The sequence below is a fragment of the Myxocyprinus asiaticus genome, chromosome 1 (assembly GCF_019703515.2).
Source record: "Myxocyprinus asiaticus isolate MX2 ecotype Aquarium Trade chromosome 1, UBuf_Myxa_2, whole genome shotgun sequence".
Lineage (NCBI taxonomy): Eukaryota > Metazoa > Chordata > Actinopteri > Cypriniformes > Catostomidae > Myxocyprinus > Myxocyprinus asiaticus.
In genome coordinates, this window is record NC_059344.1 from 53546362 (window position 1) to 53566223 (window position 19862).

General features: G+C 36.7%; 1 protein-coding gene across 2 annotated transcripts in view; it reads right to left on the reverse strand.

Moving 5' to 3' along the window:
* Nucleotides 1-13549, reverse strand: part of LOC127441066 (sodium/calcium exchanger 1-like) — an 85118-nt gene extending 71569 nt beyond the window's left edge. The window contains exon 1 of one of the 2 annotated variants that reach the window (XM_051698242.1): nucleotides 13514-13549. The gene's annotated coding sequence lies outside the window, so the exon portion shown is untranslated. Of the gene's footprint in view, nucleotides 1-11910; nucleotides 12405-13513 lie in introns of those variants that run through there. The other variant, XM_051698236.1, reaches the window with a different exon arrangement.
* Between the last annotated feature and the right edge of the window lie 6313 nt (nucleotides 13550-19862).

The following is a 19862-nucleotide window of genomic DNA, read 5'->3' on the forward strand; positions in this document are numbered from 1 at the left end:
AACTCAAAGAGTTCAATTTTTCATCAAATCCTAAGTCAACAATACAGTTTCTACCTCCAGATCAGTGGTTCCCAACATTGTTTGTCAGTTGATCCTCTGTGATCTAAATTATTTATTATAAAATTATTTAATATTAAAAACAATATTTACTCCTAAATTATTTATAAGTACCCTCTGGGACTATATGTAATGTTCAAACCTTCAAATAAATATAATCAATTATATACTATTAGTTATTTTAGTTATATGTACATTCAATGACTCGTTTAAAGGGGTCATGTCATGAGGAATCAAATATTACTTGATATTTTGATATATAAGAGGTATTTCTTCTATAAAAACCTACTATAAATTTCAGAACTCAAAACTTAATCCCCAATGCAATAAAAGCATTTACTGTATTGAAATCAAGCGGCCAAAACGCCTCGTTCTCTACTTCCGTAATATTGTGATGTCACAAACAGTACTCACTAATTCATGACCGCCTCTACAGCAACAACATCAACACCTACTTTACATCATCGCACCCTTGGCCCTGCCCACTGGCCCTGCCCACTGCAATGGTTCTCGTGCCGAGCCTGTGCTCTGCTGGTTCACGGCCGGGGCAATCTGGAGCCTATCGTAAACAGGCCGTGCTTTTCCACTGACCTGAGAGCCAAACGGTGACGTAACAGTTTAATGTCTGCCTGGTAGTTTCACGTGACTACCTCAAACATAAACAAACATGGAGCATCACAGTGTGTTTGTATACAGCTTTTACTCTTGTTTTTGAGGACCTTTTTAAACATGCGGATTAATGCAATCCATCGTTATTACATTGCTCAACAAGATTGTCAGAGGCGACATCTACACTAAAGACGACAGGTAATGTAATTACATTACATTGTATGAACTATGGCTTAACTTGCTAAGTTCTGTAAACTGTTACAGTGGAATCATGATTAACATTGGTGTAGCAGATGGTTGTATTTGGATTTTTGCCATAGCATATAATATTACTGATTGAGAATCCCACCGTTTTACTTAACAGATAGCCATGATCTTCCAAACTTAGTGAGTAGCTGGTCAGAAATCCCCTTACGGAACAAAACAATGCACAAAATAAGATGACAACAGTAACAAAGTCGGCAAATATAACAATTTACTGAGATCAGCTGCAGAGGACACCTGCGATTCACTGTTTATCACAAGCGTTACTGTCTGAATTCAAGGCCCCGGTTAGTTAGCAGGCCGGTTGGTGTCCAAGTCCAAAATATTGTTGCTCCGTCCACTTGCCCTGCTTACTTCCTTCTTATGGTCCCTGTACTCCCTTAAGTGTTTTTCAGTTTGTTTGTGATTTGGTCAACTGTCCGATTGAAGGCGGCGTGCATCATTTCGTGCTGTATCTTCATTCTCGTAGAGTATTTTTTTTCTTTTGCGATCTCTCTAGTTTATCTCGGATCTTCGTAAATACCATATCACAAGTAGAGCGCTCGTTTCATCGTGTTACCTGAACACTTTTGATGTCTGATTATTTTGTGGGTTTTTTATTGTTGTTATAGAGCGAAGAAGAACTCCTTGCTGCAGATGGTAGCTACTGTTGTTGTTTGGGATAACTTTACCATGGTGATGAAACATTATCCCGCCCTCCGTCCCCTGACTTGATCAGTTCCTGCGTAGAGACCAGCAAGCTTTTGGGACCAGTGCGGAACCAGGTTTTCAGTCCCAGAACAGCCTTTTCTGTGGTGGAAATGCACGGAACAGTTCGAGAATTCGCACCGGCCCAGGAACCCACACCCGAACCATGTCGGTGGAAAAGGGCTAAGAGAGAGAGCAGGGCCAATAGTGTAGCCTAGTGTGGTCTAACTTATCCTAAACACCAAATGGGACCCATCTGGACTATTTTGAATTATTTTTGTATAAAAACATGGACTACACAGAAGTCTTTGACTGTTGTCATGTCTCTGGTACAGCTTTTAAAAGATGTGGTGTCAAATTACAACTCAGTTTTAATCCATTCGGTTACATTCAGTTGCTGCCACTTGTTGTTGTGTGTGCAAACTGCTCAACATACTGTTCTTTCACCCATCTGTGCTATTTTTAATTGTTGGTGTATTTACACACACTAAATGGACGTCTTTAACCGTTTCGATTCGTTTCTGACTATGTGCTTCCTACCGGAAACTGGATGTGTGCATCGTCAATGTGCTTTGGACTAAGAATGTGCATCATGTGGATGTGTCTTCAGTGTATTTCAGCATCAATAGCTTGTGAATCAGTCATAAAATGATTCAAGCTTAGCAAAGGAATTGTCATTGAAGGATATGGGGCAGTTAAAATGTCATGACTGTTTGATAGTTTATGGTGCTGAAAACTTCTCTAAACCTGGCGTGTCCGTTGACACAACAGCTAGAGGCTGTCTACAACGGGCTCATCGACACAAACTTTCTAAACCATTTATTTGTTTATGTGTGTAGGTTGATCTAGTTTGCACTGCAGTGCTTTCATCCATGAGCTGACATGCTCTGAGGGCTTCGTCAGCATAACACACACAGGTGTATGCACACAAACACAAATATGTGCACAGTTCCATTCAACGGGCTCATCGACACAAACTTTCTAAACCATTTATTTGTTTTATTGTTGGCAGTAGCTGCGCCAGCACGTGCAGTGCGAAATGGAATTGGAGATCTGTTTACAGCAACGGACGTGTCCATGGTAGACACCATCATTGATTATAATAGGTTTTATTGCTTTTGATGCGGTGCGCCTCTCGTGTCCGGTGTTGACAGTTTGTGAGTGTTAACAGTTGTGCTTGAGATGAACAGTTTAATATATTTGGATGCAATGTGTTTGATCTGTGTTATGTGTAAACCCTGACATGTAGTTTTATAATATTGTGGGGTTGTTCATTCTCTTCAGATTGAATTTCAAATATGGCTGTATTTGAGGGGCAGCATGGTGCTAGCCAATCAGAACAGTGGGCGTTTACGTTGACGTTTAAAGGAGGAGCTGAGGCCAAAACCAAGCGTTTAGACAGAGGACCAGAAACAGGGTGGAAAATTATCATAAATTATTAAATTATGACTGTTTTGGTGAAAAAAAAAAAACAACTTCACTAACAATATCACTGGACCTGAGGGAAGATAATATATATATATATATATATATATATATATATATATATATATATATATATATATATATATATATTTAAAGAGTATTTCATGACCCCTTTAAGATAAAACCAATGTTTTGATTTGATCTATGTAGATGATATATGAACTTTTTAATGTATTTAATTTGCATTAACACTACATTGTCTAAATACTGAAACCTGGTCTCAAAGTGAAAACGTGACTCTATATACATTTTAGTTTCCAGGTGAAATGAACACTAGAGGTGCTACAACAATTGTGTGTTTTATTCACTTTTACTCAAATTAAAACAGACAATGGCTGATTATGACTTCATAAATACTTATTTTTCTTTCTATTACTCAGAACCTGCTATTTTATGATGTCAACACACTTTTAATCAAACATATCTTTTGAAAAACAATACATTTTAATGCTTTTATTACAGACTCACCTACATATATACACTTATTCCATAATGGATAACTTCTGCGGTAGCTCACCTGATAAGGCATTGGTCTTTGAGTCGGAGGACCGTGGTTCTTTAGGCATTGATAAGGTAAGGATGTCTTTTTTAACTTCTCATATATATATATATATATATATATATAAATATATATATATATTAACACTAATAGTTAAGTTTAGGCTGTTATTTGGTAAAGATATCTTTTTTAAATGACTCATTTGTATTTTAAAACACTATTGGTTAGGTTCAGGCAAAAGATTTAGATTAGGGAGGTATGTTTAATTTATTTATTTTTTTTTTAGCTAAAATTCACCTTATAACCGGGTCTGAATACGACACCATTTTACTCGCTTTTGGCAACCCCAACTGGACATTTCATTGGAAACCTGCAGCCAAATGTGTTATTTAGTGCTGCATTCGAAATATGTTGGCTCACAGGAGATGTTTTGTCACTGATGAAACTTCCACACAGATACCATCTCATCAATTAACAGCAGGAGGGTGCCTGACAGCTCCAAGATGCCAGGGGTTAAAGCCTTTGCAGATTTCCCTGATTAATTTGCTATGGAAAGGCAAAGGTTAAGGCTGCACATTGCCCTTCAAATAAGCATATACTCTATAACTCTCTCTCCCTCTGTCCCAAAACACCGCTTCCCCATCCTCATCTAAATTTTTCTGCAAATGAACAGAAAGGGCAAGTTACCAAAAATTAAATGACTAGCTCAGTGACCTAAAATAGTAAATCATTCGCACAACAGCAATCACAAAACACAGCATGACCTGCTTTCATTCAATCATTATTTTAATACAAATCCCACTGACATTTTGAAAAGCTCCAGGGGAGTTAAAGGCAACAAGCTGTTACTCTGTTTCCACATAAGTATCTTTTGCCTCTGAGACAATTATCACATGAGTTCTTCAACTGATACTCCAGATTTGATTGATTTTAGCGTCAATATTTGATAGACTGAACTCCAACTTGTTCTAACATAACATTCATATGGTTGTTCATGTCATCGTCATTGCATCCTTTTATATTATTACCAGCATACCTGGGAAAACCCAAATACAGTAATTCTCTCTCTCTCTCTCTCTCTCTGTTTCTCTCTCACACACACACTATAGCTAACTAAAGCTAACTATAATTACTATAAACTAACCCTAACCCACACCCTAAACCTAACCCTAACAGAAAACCTTTTACATTTTTAGAACTTTTACATCATTATTTAATTTGTTTTTCCAAAAGAGGACATTCCAGAATGTCCCCAAAGGGAGATTTTGTCAAATTTTACTCACTTCTGAGTATCAATTTTCCCCAAACTATAGCTAAGTCTACACACACAAACACACATACTGTAAACATACACACAGCAAATGTATTTACCAAAATAATATAGATACAAATGAAGCACACAAACACTTTTACACTTTTTCTTCATAGATATGTAGAGAAGGGATCAAAAGTCGAAGACCACTTACTAAAATTTTTTTTTTTTTTTTTTTTATTACATATTATATTATCAGTAGAGTACAACGTGGCTAAAGGCTCCTTTAATTTTATTCTCTCCCAAAACACTAAATAGAATTAAATACTACCACAGTACTTTCCTAAACACCTGTTTGTCACTATGAACTGCAAAATTATCTTCTTCCATGAGATCATTGCATGTAATGTCTAAAGGTTGATTTTGAGGCAATTTAATCTACTATTTAATTTTTTTTTTAAATGTTGTACATTTATGTAGCTAATAAATATTGTGGAGATTATCACATTTATTTTTAAACAAAATGCTTATTTGTCATTTTCAATTTTGTTCAAGGTGATATATATATATATATATATATATATATATATATATATATATATATATATATATATATATATATATATATATATATATATATATAAATTCAATAACTGTCCAGTAAGTATAAGGATAGTATTTGGGGAAAAGCCTCCCTGTTGCAGGGGCTAAAGGCCCCTATTAAACACATTGTTTAACAGCATTATCTTAATTTGTTACAAAAAAAAAAAAAAAGCATCTTGCTGTCTCAAAATATTTCAATAAGTTGACAAATTGTGCCCTATAACTATTGCCCCGGTATCTACACTATATTAATATAACCCCCCGGGAGCCTTCTACCCCAAATGAGGGAGCCTTTTACCCCAGGTGTGGGGGAAAATGCTCCCTCGCCACCTTTAAAAAAAATACAAAATAATTATTCAAAACAACCTTCTGTTGTAATTTATTTTAACACAAATTATGTTGCTCCATCAATGTTCAGTAAAAATACTGTAAATGTATTTCTTGAATCTTGAGACACTTTGTTACCTGAAAAAAAAGCTAATTTTCCTTAAGGTGTGTGCCTTTAGCCCCATTGTACCCTACAACACTTTGAGTGAATAATATGCATACATTTCAGAATGCAGTATTTGTTATGTACCCATTTTGCTTTAATAACACAATATACACACAAGCTGGAATAGACAAATTTTTGGGATAATATGATGATCCATATTATCCCAGAATAATTTAAGGACGTTCAAAAGAGTACTTATGTGCTTCAATGGAAGCTAGGAAATCTGACTTTTCATATAAAGTTAACATGGTCAGTGTCACAAAGTGGTGTCACAATTATGTGATTAGCGACTTAGAAATAGCACAGAATTTTAAATCTTTCTAATTCAGTTTACATTGTACCATTACTTTGTTTTACATTAGACTTAATGTGGTGCTACACCTGCACAAGAGCAAATGGTCAACTACTACTCTATATATTAATACATCTTGGAGATGTAAGATTTGTGTGCTTAAAAATATTTATTAACACAGAAAAAGGTTGTGTAAAAAAATTCCTAATTAGGCATGCTTCTACCAAGTGAAAGATGAATTTGTGCCAAAATACCATAGTTTGATGCACAGCCTTTGAAGTCAAAAACAAAATATATGGGAAGCATTGTTTCTTACTTTCTAAAAGTTGATTATATTATTATTTATTTTCCTGTCCTAACTATGCAAGATTATATGGTATTAAGCATTTTATTATTTGCATTCAGCAATGTTATTCCCTGCATGCTGTCTGCAACCCTATCAGAACTGACATGCGACCCATTTTTGGCTTTTGACCTACCAGCTGTGAACAACTGGTTTATATTAATAAATAATGAGAATGTTTTCATGAAGCAAATGAGAGAGCTACTAATAAAATCTAAAAAAAAAAAATTCATGAGCTCATTCAGAAACCAGCAGGGAAGGAGATGGCAACTTCAGCTTCAAAACTCTGTCACTTCAGATAAACTTTTTTAAAACTTCTCCATGGCAGCGAGTTGTCTGTGTTCCTAAAAACCCATCAGAGCTCTCAGGGGCTTGAGAGTTCTGTAAGTATAATTGTTGGAACTGATGTCACTGCTAGTTGGTTCCTGGAAGGTTCCTGCAGCACTGATGCAGAGCAGCCCTGTGTCATGCTGAGCACTGTCAGCCACACAGTCTGCGTGACATTAGCAAACAGTAGTTGGGTATACATCACTCACACTAACACACATATACACATCCTCACACACATGGGTTGCAAAGTGGCATCTAGCCATAAGCAATTTACATCCATGCAGTCTCACATGGCTGTCTGCGTGCTGGGTCAGAAGCTGAGAGTCACAGCTTGCTAGTGTCAAATGAAAATGTCCTCAAGGGGACAGTGGCTACAAATTCTGAACCCATAAAAATGAAATACCTTTTTTAATATTTCTTTCACTAATCTCTCTCCCTCTGAATTTTATAAATTGAGAAGCTGTTTCTACCATATAGCATCTGGATTCACTTTGGCAAAGGCCCGTGAACATCTTGTTTCATTATGATAAATAAGAGGACATCTGGCAGTTAGGAAGGGCTGTTAAGATGGGTTTTTACAAAAGTAATGCAAAGTGGGAAATGGTAGGAATTACCTGAAAATATTCTAAAGCAATGTTCATTGAAATATTCTGAGCAAAAATCAACACAAACTGCAACACAAATAAAAATATGCAACAATCACCATTGGCGAATATTTGTGTTGGTAGTTTCATATGTCCAATTCACAAATTTACAAAAACTCACTATTTGATTAAAAAGTCTATCAACTGACTTACTTACTGAACCGCAAGTGCTTTTTGGTCATATCCAAAAGAAACAAAGAATCATTACTGTGATGTGTAGTTTAGGTTTGTGAGACATACATTGTGAGACATACATTCACTCTACTGTATAGTGATGCTTCACGTACAGTAAATTGGCTTTCAAGGATGTATACCTTGTCGTCATGATTAACACAGGCTAACGAGTGGGGTAACTTCTGTCATGTGTCAATATATTTTTGCATTAATGCCAATTTTCTCGATTTCCAAACAAGTTTTTCACGACATTTGAAGAATCAACATAGAGTTAAACTGAAAAATATTATGTTGACACTTTTGAAATTTTAGCGATACTTTGCATTTCCATCAGCTATATCGGTAAACATTTTGATGCGCTACACTTTTTGTCACAAAAAAAAACCCTTGGATGGAAACGTAGTTAGTGTGGTTGACTTTTCTTTAGCTAAAATTGCTCTGTTTACGGAAATATGACACACTGCCCCCAGTGGACAAAGCGGTATGTGTTGCTGGGCATATGGGCACATTTTCCAGGTGTATAGTCCATTGAGGGGTGCCAAAAGCGAGTTGTTAAGTGACTTGTTATTAGCTGTACAGGCTGTAATACAGTGAGCAGAAATGTAGTTCATTTTTTATAAACTGTAGTCCCCAATCCAAACATAAACCTAACCATCAGTGGGGGGAAAAAATAATAATATTAGAGGGAAAAATGAAACCTCTGGTTACTTACTGGTTTCAATGTGGGATCCAAACCCAGGTCTCCCACATTGCTTACACAATATGCTTCCAGTCACACCACAGGGGAGGATAAACACACTGGAGCCGAGGCAAAAATATATTTTAGGAGATGCCGGAAGTCGTGAGTCGGCATAATGTGGCCGATCATAGGATGTTGGAACTCTCGGAAACAACATGCCTACATCCCTTGTTGAACAGACTGCCCAGACTGTCAGTGAGATGTAGGTCCTCAATTCAAAAGATTTTCCCCTCAAGAGCGCCTGAGAGCGGTATCTAACATCAAGAGCCTGTGGGAGAAATCTGACCTAAAAAAAAAGCCCCCCTAAAAAAAGATGTTCCAAAAACATCCTCAAAAAAATTTCTTTATAACACCACACATTCTCAATCTTCTATGCTACTCTCGTGTTCTCGCAGTCTCTCCATCTTCCGGCAGATGTTTCTCTGCACTTATTTATCAGCTGACATATGAGAGATCTTCTCCCCTCATCACATAATGAAAGATCATCCCTCAATTCTTCTTGCACCCCTCCTCCCTCCATCGACACCTCTTTAATACCCCTCCACATGAGGCAGACATTAATGATCTAAAGAGACCACTGCACCCACCATCTATAATCAATAATGTCAAAGCATAATCTACTTTTAATTCCACAAAGGGAGGGTTGATTTCAGGGCTGGAGTATTAATTGGACAAGCAATAGTAATTCAGTGAGTGATTTAGTCCAGAATTAAGCCTAATCTACATTGCAAAGCTGTAACAAATACCTCTGAAAGGGTCTGTATATCATTATATCCCTTTGAATACTTTCAGATATCGATTTTACATGCATTCGAGCTAATGCAGCTCTGCTTTTCCTTGTTTATTTGTCTTGTTAGAATAATTGATTTGAACTATAAAGGAGGCCCCATTTAGATGCTTTTAAGATATGACATTTCCACCTAACAAGAGTCAGAGAGAGCTGAGCATTTTATAAAATTTGATCACCACCTTGAATAAACTTGAGAGATTCCTGTTGCTATTCTAAACATAAAATTCAACTGTTGCTATTCTAAACATAAAATTCAACAACACTGTTATCATTGCCAACACACATAACCTGCTGGTGGCTTTTCTCGCTTGAACAGGAATGACTAATGACAGCATCGGTTTTAACAAGTGATTCCATAACGTTAGCCTCTCTTAGCCAATCTCAATTTCCTCTACCCATCTATTTTAATTACCTCTTCTCCTTGCTCACTCCAACCACCAATCCCGCAGGTCAAATAAGACACATTTCCTGGCAAACTCACTCCCCGTATTAATAAAAAAATGCAACCAGGGCCATAAAAAGCTTGCCCACACTCAAATATATAGCAGAGTGGCTTGAGAAATTTTCAACCCTTGTTCATTTGGAAAATGTCATAGTAGATACATATAGGAAAAAGCCAGTCTTTACTTTTTTCCGAGTTCAAGTGTTATTGGGTTGAATTTAAATTGTTCAGTATTTGTTTACCACATGCATTAGTTAGATTAATGAACCCATGAAATGGTTTGCCAAGCACAGTTTTCTTTCCTGTGTTTACATATTTTCTATTGAAACAGGACATTAGGAGGGCTTGTCCCTTTTGTTAAATAGCCAATAGCCTACATTACACCCCAGCAAAAGCACACTTGACAGCTTGTATAATGGCCTAAAGATGCTTTCAATATGATTACATAGAGGAGGAAAAGATTTCAGAAAGCGTTTTGCCACACTGAATGTAACTTTGGGCTGTCAAGCTCCAAAAACGACAAAAAAAGCACAATAACAGTAAAAGTGGACTTGTTGAATATATATACCAAGTCTTCTGAGGCAGACATGGAGTAAAAGCCTCAAATTATGATAACTTTAATTATGATTTTGAGGGGTGTTTAAGACGGTATTGAATGACACTTGCATACATTCAAGCTTGTGAAATCACTAAAGGCTCCTTTAAGCCAAACAATAGTCAGAAAGGCATACAGCAGTATATAATTGCTCATCAAAACTCTCTGCCTGCTTGGGTGTGTTGGTAAATTTGTTTTTGTTAGTGATTGTTAATTATTGGCAGTGCACTGTACGGATATGTAAAAATATCTAGCATGACTGGAAAACTTTCTATGACTAACTACATTCCTGGGTGAAACACACACAAAAAGATGATGCAGAGCAATTATTCACTCAATAAGAGCAACAACAACACTTACAACAACATAAAATCAGATTGTAAAATCCAGAAGACAGGCATCACAAGCCGACAAATTTTTTTTTTTTTTTTTTTTTTTTTTTTTTACATTCCTCTATAATCTATGTCATTTAATTTCAGAGAGATTTGCTCCACACGAAACAAGCCCTGCTGACACACGCAGGTTGTGCGCGTCTAACTACATCATGTCCAGCGTTACCAATTGCCTAACGCAGGTTCAAATGCGACTTCAATTGTGCACTGGATTACAGGAGAATAATCTCAGCGAGAGAAATTGTAGTGCAGTGGGATTGAGGGAAGGAGCGATTGATATAGTCAGTGTCTACTTCAGTGATGCAGTCTTTTGCATTGTAAAGCACTACTAGATATCCAAAAGACCCAAGCGCTTCCATATCTAATGCGCCCAATGCGCAAAGCTGTCGCCTACAATGTTAAGCAAAATTCAAATAAATAAACCAGATGGAGACATAAGGCGTATATCTAGCTATAATGTTATCTTGTTTGTAATCTCTCAGTAAAGTGAAGCGTTGACCGGTTGGTCCGCGCGATTTTATTACTACACCGCTGGAAACAGGTGGTCGCTCGCAGGGATTGGTGCGGTTATCGGCAGGCGTATGATGTTGATGGTGTTAGTCGCTTATGTCTGGTATTTCCGTATGATGTTCCAGTCAAACAGCGAGCATTTCAGTATGATGTGAGCTGGTGATGTGCAGTTATCCCACTGAACCCAATGCAACGCAAATAAACAATTTAATCACCTTAATGTCTTGATAGATTCGAGACGTTTGTGTTGGGAAACGTTCAGACCGAAATCGCTTACAAAAAAAAGGCAAATATAACCGCAAGCAGGTGTCTCGAGACGCGTTTATAAAAGTTGACATTCTTATTAAAACGCGACGCTCCAAACGCGTCCGTCTAGGGAATGTTTACTCAGAAAAACAATAGAAAAACAGCGCGTTCGGTGTGAACGGCCCCTTTCGCGCATATACCTTAATGAATGAGGCACCACGCGCGCTTTACATACTCTCATCTTTCCATTTCGTTCACGTTCACACGTTCTTCAACCACATTTTAACTATTAAAACACCAGCATTTCATGACATTCGTTTTTGTCATCATGAATAACCTGCATTAAGCCGTTTCTTAGGGAAGGAGGTTTCACACGTCTCTGTGCAATGTCCCTAAAAAATAGGCTACCCTTTTAAAATGATCATAAATCAACATGAAACAGACTTACACAAGTGGCAACTAACCTTCCAATGGGTTGTCAGCTGAAATTCTCTCTCTTGTTGATGGTGACTGATGGACTTCCAAGTCTTGTAATAAAGACATTTATATCTAAATAAAATCGTCTTCAACCACCTCTTCACCCTCACCGATCGGTTTCCAACAGCTCGTCCCCTCTGGCACTGATTTGAGCTGGTAGAACTGTTAATGAATAGAAATCGCTCTCGCTTCCTCCGAAGACTCGAAACCTCTGGGATGCGTCCTGTAATCAAACTGATAATGTGCACGTCCCGTCTCCTCTGCTGATCACCGGCTTTTTACCAAATCCCTCTCGTGAGTGGTTTGTGGTCTTGTCATCTCGCCACTGACAACAACGAGACGAAATGTCACTTTGCTGTTTTAACGCGCTGAACAAAGTTCAACACGGAGAATAAAAAGAAGAGCGGATAACACTGTCGCCGTTCAGGATGTGAGAGTCAGAATGGAGAGTAGGCTTCTCGCATCAGCATCAACCCTGGTGGGTGTGTGTGTGTGTGTGTGTGTGTGAGAGAGGGTGGGGAGAGATAGTGCTACTACATGCATGACTCGGTCTATTGCATTCTCAAAGCAGGTTGGCCAAAGTCATGTGCGCTTCCAGAGCGTACATGGACCCGTGAAACAATTAAGGTGTTAATAACTTGTATAAGGGTGTGGGTTTATTTTTCTGTTGATAATCAAGACTCTCATCATATTGATTGGAGTGTAAGCTGTTAATTTGTTCTCTTTAGAAGTGAGCTGGTTTTATGGCATGCCGCTGCTCTTTATCGACATACACATTTAGCTTTGGCACACAGTAGGATGACACATACTGTGGCTCCATGGTGCAATCATATAAAGCTTCCATATACATATATAGCCTACGTTCATATGCCAACTGTAGTATAACAAATACAGCAACGCTTGCATATTAATGAAAAAAAAAAAAAAAAAAACATTTTAGGCCTACATATTTAAATTAAAAGAATAGTCCGGGTTCAATACAACTTAAGCTTAGTCAACAGCATTTGTGGCATAATGTTGCCCAATGCAAAAAACGGGTTACTTTGAGGCACTTGCAATGGAGGTGAATGGGGCCAATATTTTGGAGTTTAAAGGCAGAAATGTAAAGCTTACAATTTTATAAAAGCACTTACATTAATTCTTCTATTAAAACTCGTGCATTATTTGAGCTGTAATGTTGTTTATATCGTCAATATTTATGGTCGTTTTTAGCAGTGGTTCTCAACAAGGGGGTCGGGACCCACTAGGGAGCCTCTATGGCATCAAAATCCCGTCAAAAGTATTGCGGTCACGGATCCAAAAATAATATGTGTGAATCAAAATAATAAGCATGAATCAAAAAATAATAAGCGCAGATAAAAAATTATAAGCGCAAAAATAAATAAAAAGTGCGGATCAAAATAACAAGCATGAATCAAAAATCTATCAACACATTTAAAATATGCTGCAAAAAATAAATAAAAATTAAATTAAAGCAAAGTCATCAGAACTGCAAACAGTTTTCCTTGGTTATATTACTGTTTTTTGTGCTCTGACAATTTTGCTCATATTTTCATGTTTTAATTTTGTTTGTTTGTTTTGTACACTTACTCTGTATTATTCTTTGCTATTGTTTCCAAGTTCTGCGCTTGGTTTTCCAAAACTTGTGAGTAGATTTTTATGTAAATCAGGGGGCATTTTGTGTCCCTATTGGTCCACTAGTTCTTGATCAACAGCTCCTCCTCTAGCCAATCATTCGAAGAGGGGAGGTGACATCACTCCAATGCGACTCCGACAGCTGCATCGGTTTTCATCGACGATGAAGATGGCTAACCGTCTGTTGGCAAATCCTGGACAATCATAGGTAATTGAATATAACTATATTATTTGTGGCTGATAGATACGCTGCTTGTGTCTGTTTTGAGTATTTTCTGCCAGCTCTAGGAACAATGTGTTATCCGAGTAGGCCATTATCATAGTCCGTTAACACATGTATCGAGTCAGCTGAATTTAGTTTGTAGAGTCTTTAGTTATTATTTAAGACTCCCTTGTTTGTAGGTTATAGACTGCATATCTAAAAAACAAGGGTGGGTTGGTGTGGATGTTTGATGCATGTTTTTACTAGCTGTATCAATGTAGTCATGAGTTCAGAACCCAACTTAATCAGCTTTTCCATGTTGCTGAATGTGCCGTTATGTACTGATCCTACGTTGGCATCGTTGGCACAGCAAAATCAGAAACAGGTGACCAAGTGTCCCCACGTCAACAAATAATGCAATAAAGTTGGCTTGACATTGGACATTCTTTAATCACAAATAGTCACAAATTTAGGGACCGTCTCTAAAGATGCAGGCAACATTGGAGCATACATATCCAAAACATTTACATACATTTACATAACATAAAGTATACAACTTCAATAACATTTGAAGCAAATGACTTAGTCATACAACCAACTCCAAAGTGTGCATGTAAGTGTCCGCAATAAACACCTTTTAGATTTTTTATATAATTAAAAAAAAAATGTCCAATCATATGTAAGCATTTCTACATTCATCAGTATTGTAAAAGGCCTTGGTGTCATAATTATTATTTTAAGTCAGGAAATACTTGTTTGGATGTTGCTTTGCAGGCTCTTTGTGCCTCACCCAAACTAGAGTAGCCTATTAAATTTACACAAAGGTACATGAACTTTATATACTGTAAACACAGTTACTGAAGTACTGAAGGTTGGTATCTGGTGGCTAGCTGACAGAAATAAAATCCAGATCCCGACACCAAGGCCTATTACAATACTGATGAATGTAGAAATGCTTACATATAATTTGACTTTTTTTATTATTATTATTATTATATAAAAAATCTAAAAGGTGTGCGTTATTGCTGACACCTACATGCACACTTTGGAGTTGTTTGTATGACTGTAAGTCATTTGCTTCAAATGTTATTGAAGTTGTATACTCTATGTTATGGAAATGTTTGTAAATGTTTTGGATATGCATGCTCCAATGTTGCCTGTATCTTTAGAGACGGTCCCTAAATGTGTGACTATTTGTGATTAAAGAACGTCCAACGTCAAGCCAACTTTATTGCATTATTTATTGGTGTGGGGACGCTTGGTCACTTGTTTCTGATTTCGCTGCAGTATCATGGAAAAAGAAACTACATGTAGCTGTGCCAACAATGCCAACGCAGGATCAGTACATAACGGCACATTCAGCAACATGGAAAAGCAGATCAAGTTGGGTTCTGACCTCGCGACTACATTGGTACAGTTAGTAAAAAATATGCATGAAACATCCACACCAACCCAACCTTGTTTTTTTTTTTTTTTTTTTTTTTAGATCTGCAGCCAATAACCTACAAACAAGGAAGTCTTAAATAATAACTAAAGACTCTGCTAACTAAATTCAGCTGACTCGATATATGTGTTAACGGACTATGATAATGGCCTAATCGGATAACACATTGTTTCCTAGAGCTGGCAGAAAATACTCAAAACAGACACAAGCAGCATATCTATCAACCACAAATAATATAGTTATATTCAATTACCTGTGATTGTCCAGGATTTGCCAACAGACATTTAGCCATCTTCGTCTTCCATCGTACGATTGAGCAGCAGTTGTCGGAGTCGCATTGGAGTGATGTCACCTCCCCTCTTCGAATGATTGGCTAGAAGAGGAGCTGTCAATCAAGAACTAGTGGACCAATGGGGATGCAAAATGCCCCCTGATTTACATAAAACTCTACTCACAAGTTTTGGAAAACCAAGCACAGAACTTGGAAACAAGAGCAAAGAATAATACAGTGTAAGTGTACAAAAAAAAAAAAAAATTTAAATATGAGTAAAATTGTCAGAGCACAAAAAACTAATATAACCAAGGAAAACATGATTTTGCTTCCAATTCTGATGACTTTGCTTTATTTTTTCTGTTGGTTTTTTAAATGTTTTAAATGTGTTGATATATTTTTGATTCATGCTTATTATTTTTATCTGCACTTATTATTTTTTGATTCATGCTTATTATTCTGATTCACGCTTATTATTTTTGGATCCGTGACCAAAATACTTTTGACGGGATTTTGATCCCATAGGCCTCAGCACACTTCCAAGGGGGCCTCAAGTTGACTTAAAATTAATTAAAAATAAGAAATATTAAAATAATTCAACTTAATTAAAATGCTAAAAAATACTTTAAGATGTATGCCTATACATTATAAACAGACTCTTCCTGAAACTTCTAGAATTAAAAATGATCCATAATTAATTATTTTAATCAGACACATCTAGTTTCGGGCAAGGGGGCCTTCAAATATTGTCTTGGACAGTGGGGGGCCTTGGAGTCAAAAAGGTTGAGAATCACTGTTTTTTAGGGTTTATGGCATTACATTTTCATGGCAACAAATAGAGTTTATAAGAACTGAATTGTGTAATTTTTAACTAAATTAAATTAATAACTTAAAAATATTGTGGTTGTTTTTTTTTTTTTGTTTTTTTTTTTTAAAGATTACTCGATTCAATTTGATGGAATTTTGTTATAAAACTGAAATGCTTTATTTAATTATGTAAATAATAATTATTTAATAAATGATTTATTTGTTATAAATCTTAAAATTATTACTTTTTGTATATATCACTTTCTTCTGTGGAACATAAGATGAACCATTTTGAAGAATGTAGACAGAGCTTTTATTTTCCATTAAAATAAACTTGTATGTTCCATTAAAGAAAGAAATCATATGGGTTTTTACAACATGACGGTGAGTAAGTATAGTGATGACAGAAATTTAACAGTAATTTTTTTTCTTTTTTCCTTGCTAATTTTGACTGTTTCAGTTCAAGCTGTCTTGGCTTCATTTTTCACAGCTGACTTTGACATGATAACCACCCTTGGAAAATGGATCATCTTTGTCAAAACATATTTAAAATAGTGTTATCTAATATCCATTCCATCTCTCTTTTTCTTTCATTCCCTCTCACACATACAAACACACACATTGTGCGGTTGAAGGATTAATGACAAGTCCCAGAACAGATATTAGGACAAACACCCCAAAACTGAAAGCGAGACAGCATTGATTAGGCTGCGATGGATTGGCTTTTTAATTGGGGAGTGCAATGTTAATCTTCAGATCAATGGCTTGCCTAGTGCTACACATGCACAACATTTTTGGTGGCCATGGAATTGCCTTTGTATGTAATGTTAGGACACTATAGGAATTGGGAAATGTTTGAAAGGTAGACAGAAACCTACATTATGATACACACACACACACACATATAGTAAATTAAATATTTATAGCCCTCTCAACTGATTCGGTCCCATAATGCCAGATCTTGGATCCATATCCCTAGAATGCACTTTAAAGGGATAGTTCACCCAAAAATGAACATTCTGTCATCATTTACTCACTTCGTGCAAATCGCCTCCTACTGGGCAGAAAGGAGAATTTATTCAACAAAAAACAAATAAAAAAATAAATAAAAGGACTTTAATCTTTAATATTGATTTGTTTCTCACCCACACCTATCATATTGCTTCTGAAGACATGGACTTAACTGGAGTCTTATGCAATACTTTTATGCTGCCTTTATATGCTGTCTTAGCTTCAAAATTTTGGACCCTGTTGACTTGCATTGCATGGACCTGCAGAGATGATAAATTCTTCTAAAAATATTTGTTTGTGTTTAGATATAGAAAGAAATTCAAACACATCTGGGAAGGCATGAGGTTGAGTAAATGATGAGAACATTTTCATTTTCGGGTGAACAGTTCCTTTAAGTCAACATTCACTTTCATTGTATGCAAAAGAACAGCATCTGAACATTCTTCAGAATGTGTAGGTTTAGACAGATTTTTGACAGATTTTTCATTTTTTTGGAGCAACTAATGCTTTTATGTCTCTGCAGATGTATGAACTCAGTAACCATCCATCTCTCCAGGTCTTGTTTCACCTTTACATTCCAGATCCCAGTATTCATAGAGTGGAACTGTATTTTTAACCCATCCTTATCTCACCCATGCATAGCAGCATTTCTGAGATTTTCAGAATCATCTAATCCACATAATGCACCGAAGCTTGGTGGTCCATATAACAGATTGAAGAGGAGATGGGGAAAAGATTGCTGGTGCCAAAAGTCACTAATAACCCCCATTCATCACTGCTGTTTGCGATTAAAGCCTGAGCTCTATCACACAGAGGACACATATGGAGCGCCTTGAACACATTAAAGAGTGAAGAAGGAGAGATGGGGAGATTGAAAATAGAGGGCTGATAATGACAGAGGGATCGACAGAGAGTGAGAGCAGAGGCAGAAAGGGGGGTGCCTGAGATTTAGTTCAAATTGTAAAGGTTCTGTCTCTGGAGCAAGACAGGTGATGTCCTATGTTTTCCAGAGGTGCTACATTGTGGTTGCCCCTGTGATCCATCTCTCTTGTGTCTGACTGGAGCATGGAGCACTTCACATTATGCAGAATTTTCAGCTTGTGCAGTTGCACAAATGGGTGGTTTAACTGCCATAGATGCTAGAAATATCACAGTTAAAAGGTACCCTCCATAAGGGCGAGGCAGTGGTTATATATGAAAACATCTGATAATTACATGTGTCTAAAAACAGGGAGCCAGAGAGCTCCAAGTTCAACCACAAACTGCAGGAACATCACAGAGGGAAGCATACTCCACCCTCACCATCCAGAACCACTTGCAAACCATGACAGCCTAAGCCTGTAGTTACACTGGATAAAAAGAAATTACAAGCATACAGTTACAGACATCTTAAATATACATTGAGGCACCCAGTGCACAAACCAGGTCATGCTAAACATGGTGTATGTATGCATGTGAGTATCTATTTGTTTGGGTTCATTTGAAACACTCTGATGTATACAGTATCTTGACTGTTTGCAAAGCAGTACTTGTTTGTTTTAAAGGGATAGTTCACCCAAAAATGTGAAAATTCTCTCATTATTTACTCAACCTCATGCCATCTCAGATGTGTGTCTTTCTTCTGCTGAACACAAACGAAGATCTGTAGGTACACTCAATTCATGTGAATGTTTCCCAGAACTCTAAAGGTCCAAAAAGCACATAAAGGCAGCATAAAAGTAATCCATATGACTCCAGTGGTTATCTTCAGAAGCGATACGATAGGTGTGGGTGACAAACAGATCAATATTTATGTCCTATTTTCCTAAAAATGTTTCCTCCCTGCCAGTAGGTGGTAACATGCACAAAGAATGTGAATCACCAAAAACAAAAGAAGAAGAATCTGAAAGTGGAGATTTATAGTAAAAAAAAAAAAAACAACAACAAAAAAAAAAACAACCTATAATCTCACCCACACCTATATTATTTCTTGTGAAGATGTGGATTTAACCACTGGAGTCGTATGGATAACTTTTATGCTGCCTTTTTGTGCTTTTTGGACCTTTAGAGTTCTAGGCATCATTTACTTGAATTGTATGAACCAACAGATCTGATATTTTTTTCTAAAAAACTTTGTTTGTGTTCCACAGAAGAAAGAAAGTCGTACACATCAGGGATGACATGAGGGTGAGTAAATGATGAGAGAATTTTCATTTTTGGGTGAACTATCCCTTTAATTTGCCCTGCATCTTATTGTTCATCTGAAGGATAATCTCTCTGTGGTTCAGCCTAAAAATGATGTTAAGATTGTGAAAATAATAACAGCTTACATGAGAAGAATAAGAGACAAAGAAGGATGAAATGAGGGAGGTTCCAGAGAAAGATAGATCTATAACCTACTACAGTACAGGTTGTTCACCTCATCATTCACCAGTCACCACCAGTCTCACCAATCGAGATTTTATAGTGGGTTTTTAGAACTGTTATGGATAAATAGTTTAATTTGCTGTACTTTAAATCAGTTTGACATGACGTTTTAGTAAGATATAGTAAAGAAGTGTATGAAGCTGTGAAAAAAATCAACGTTTTT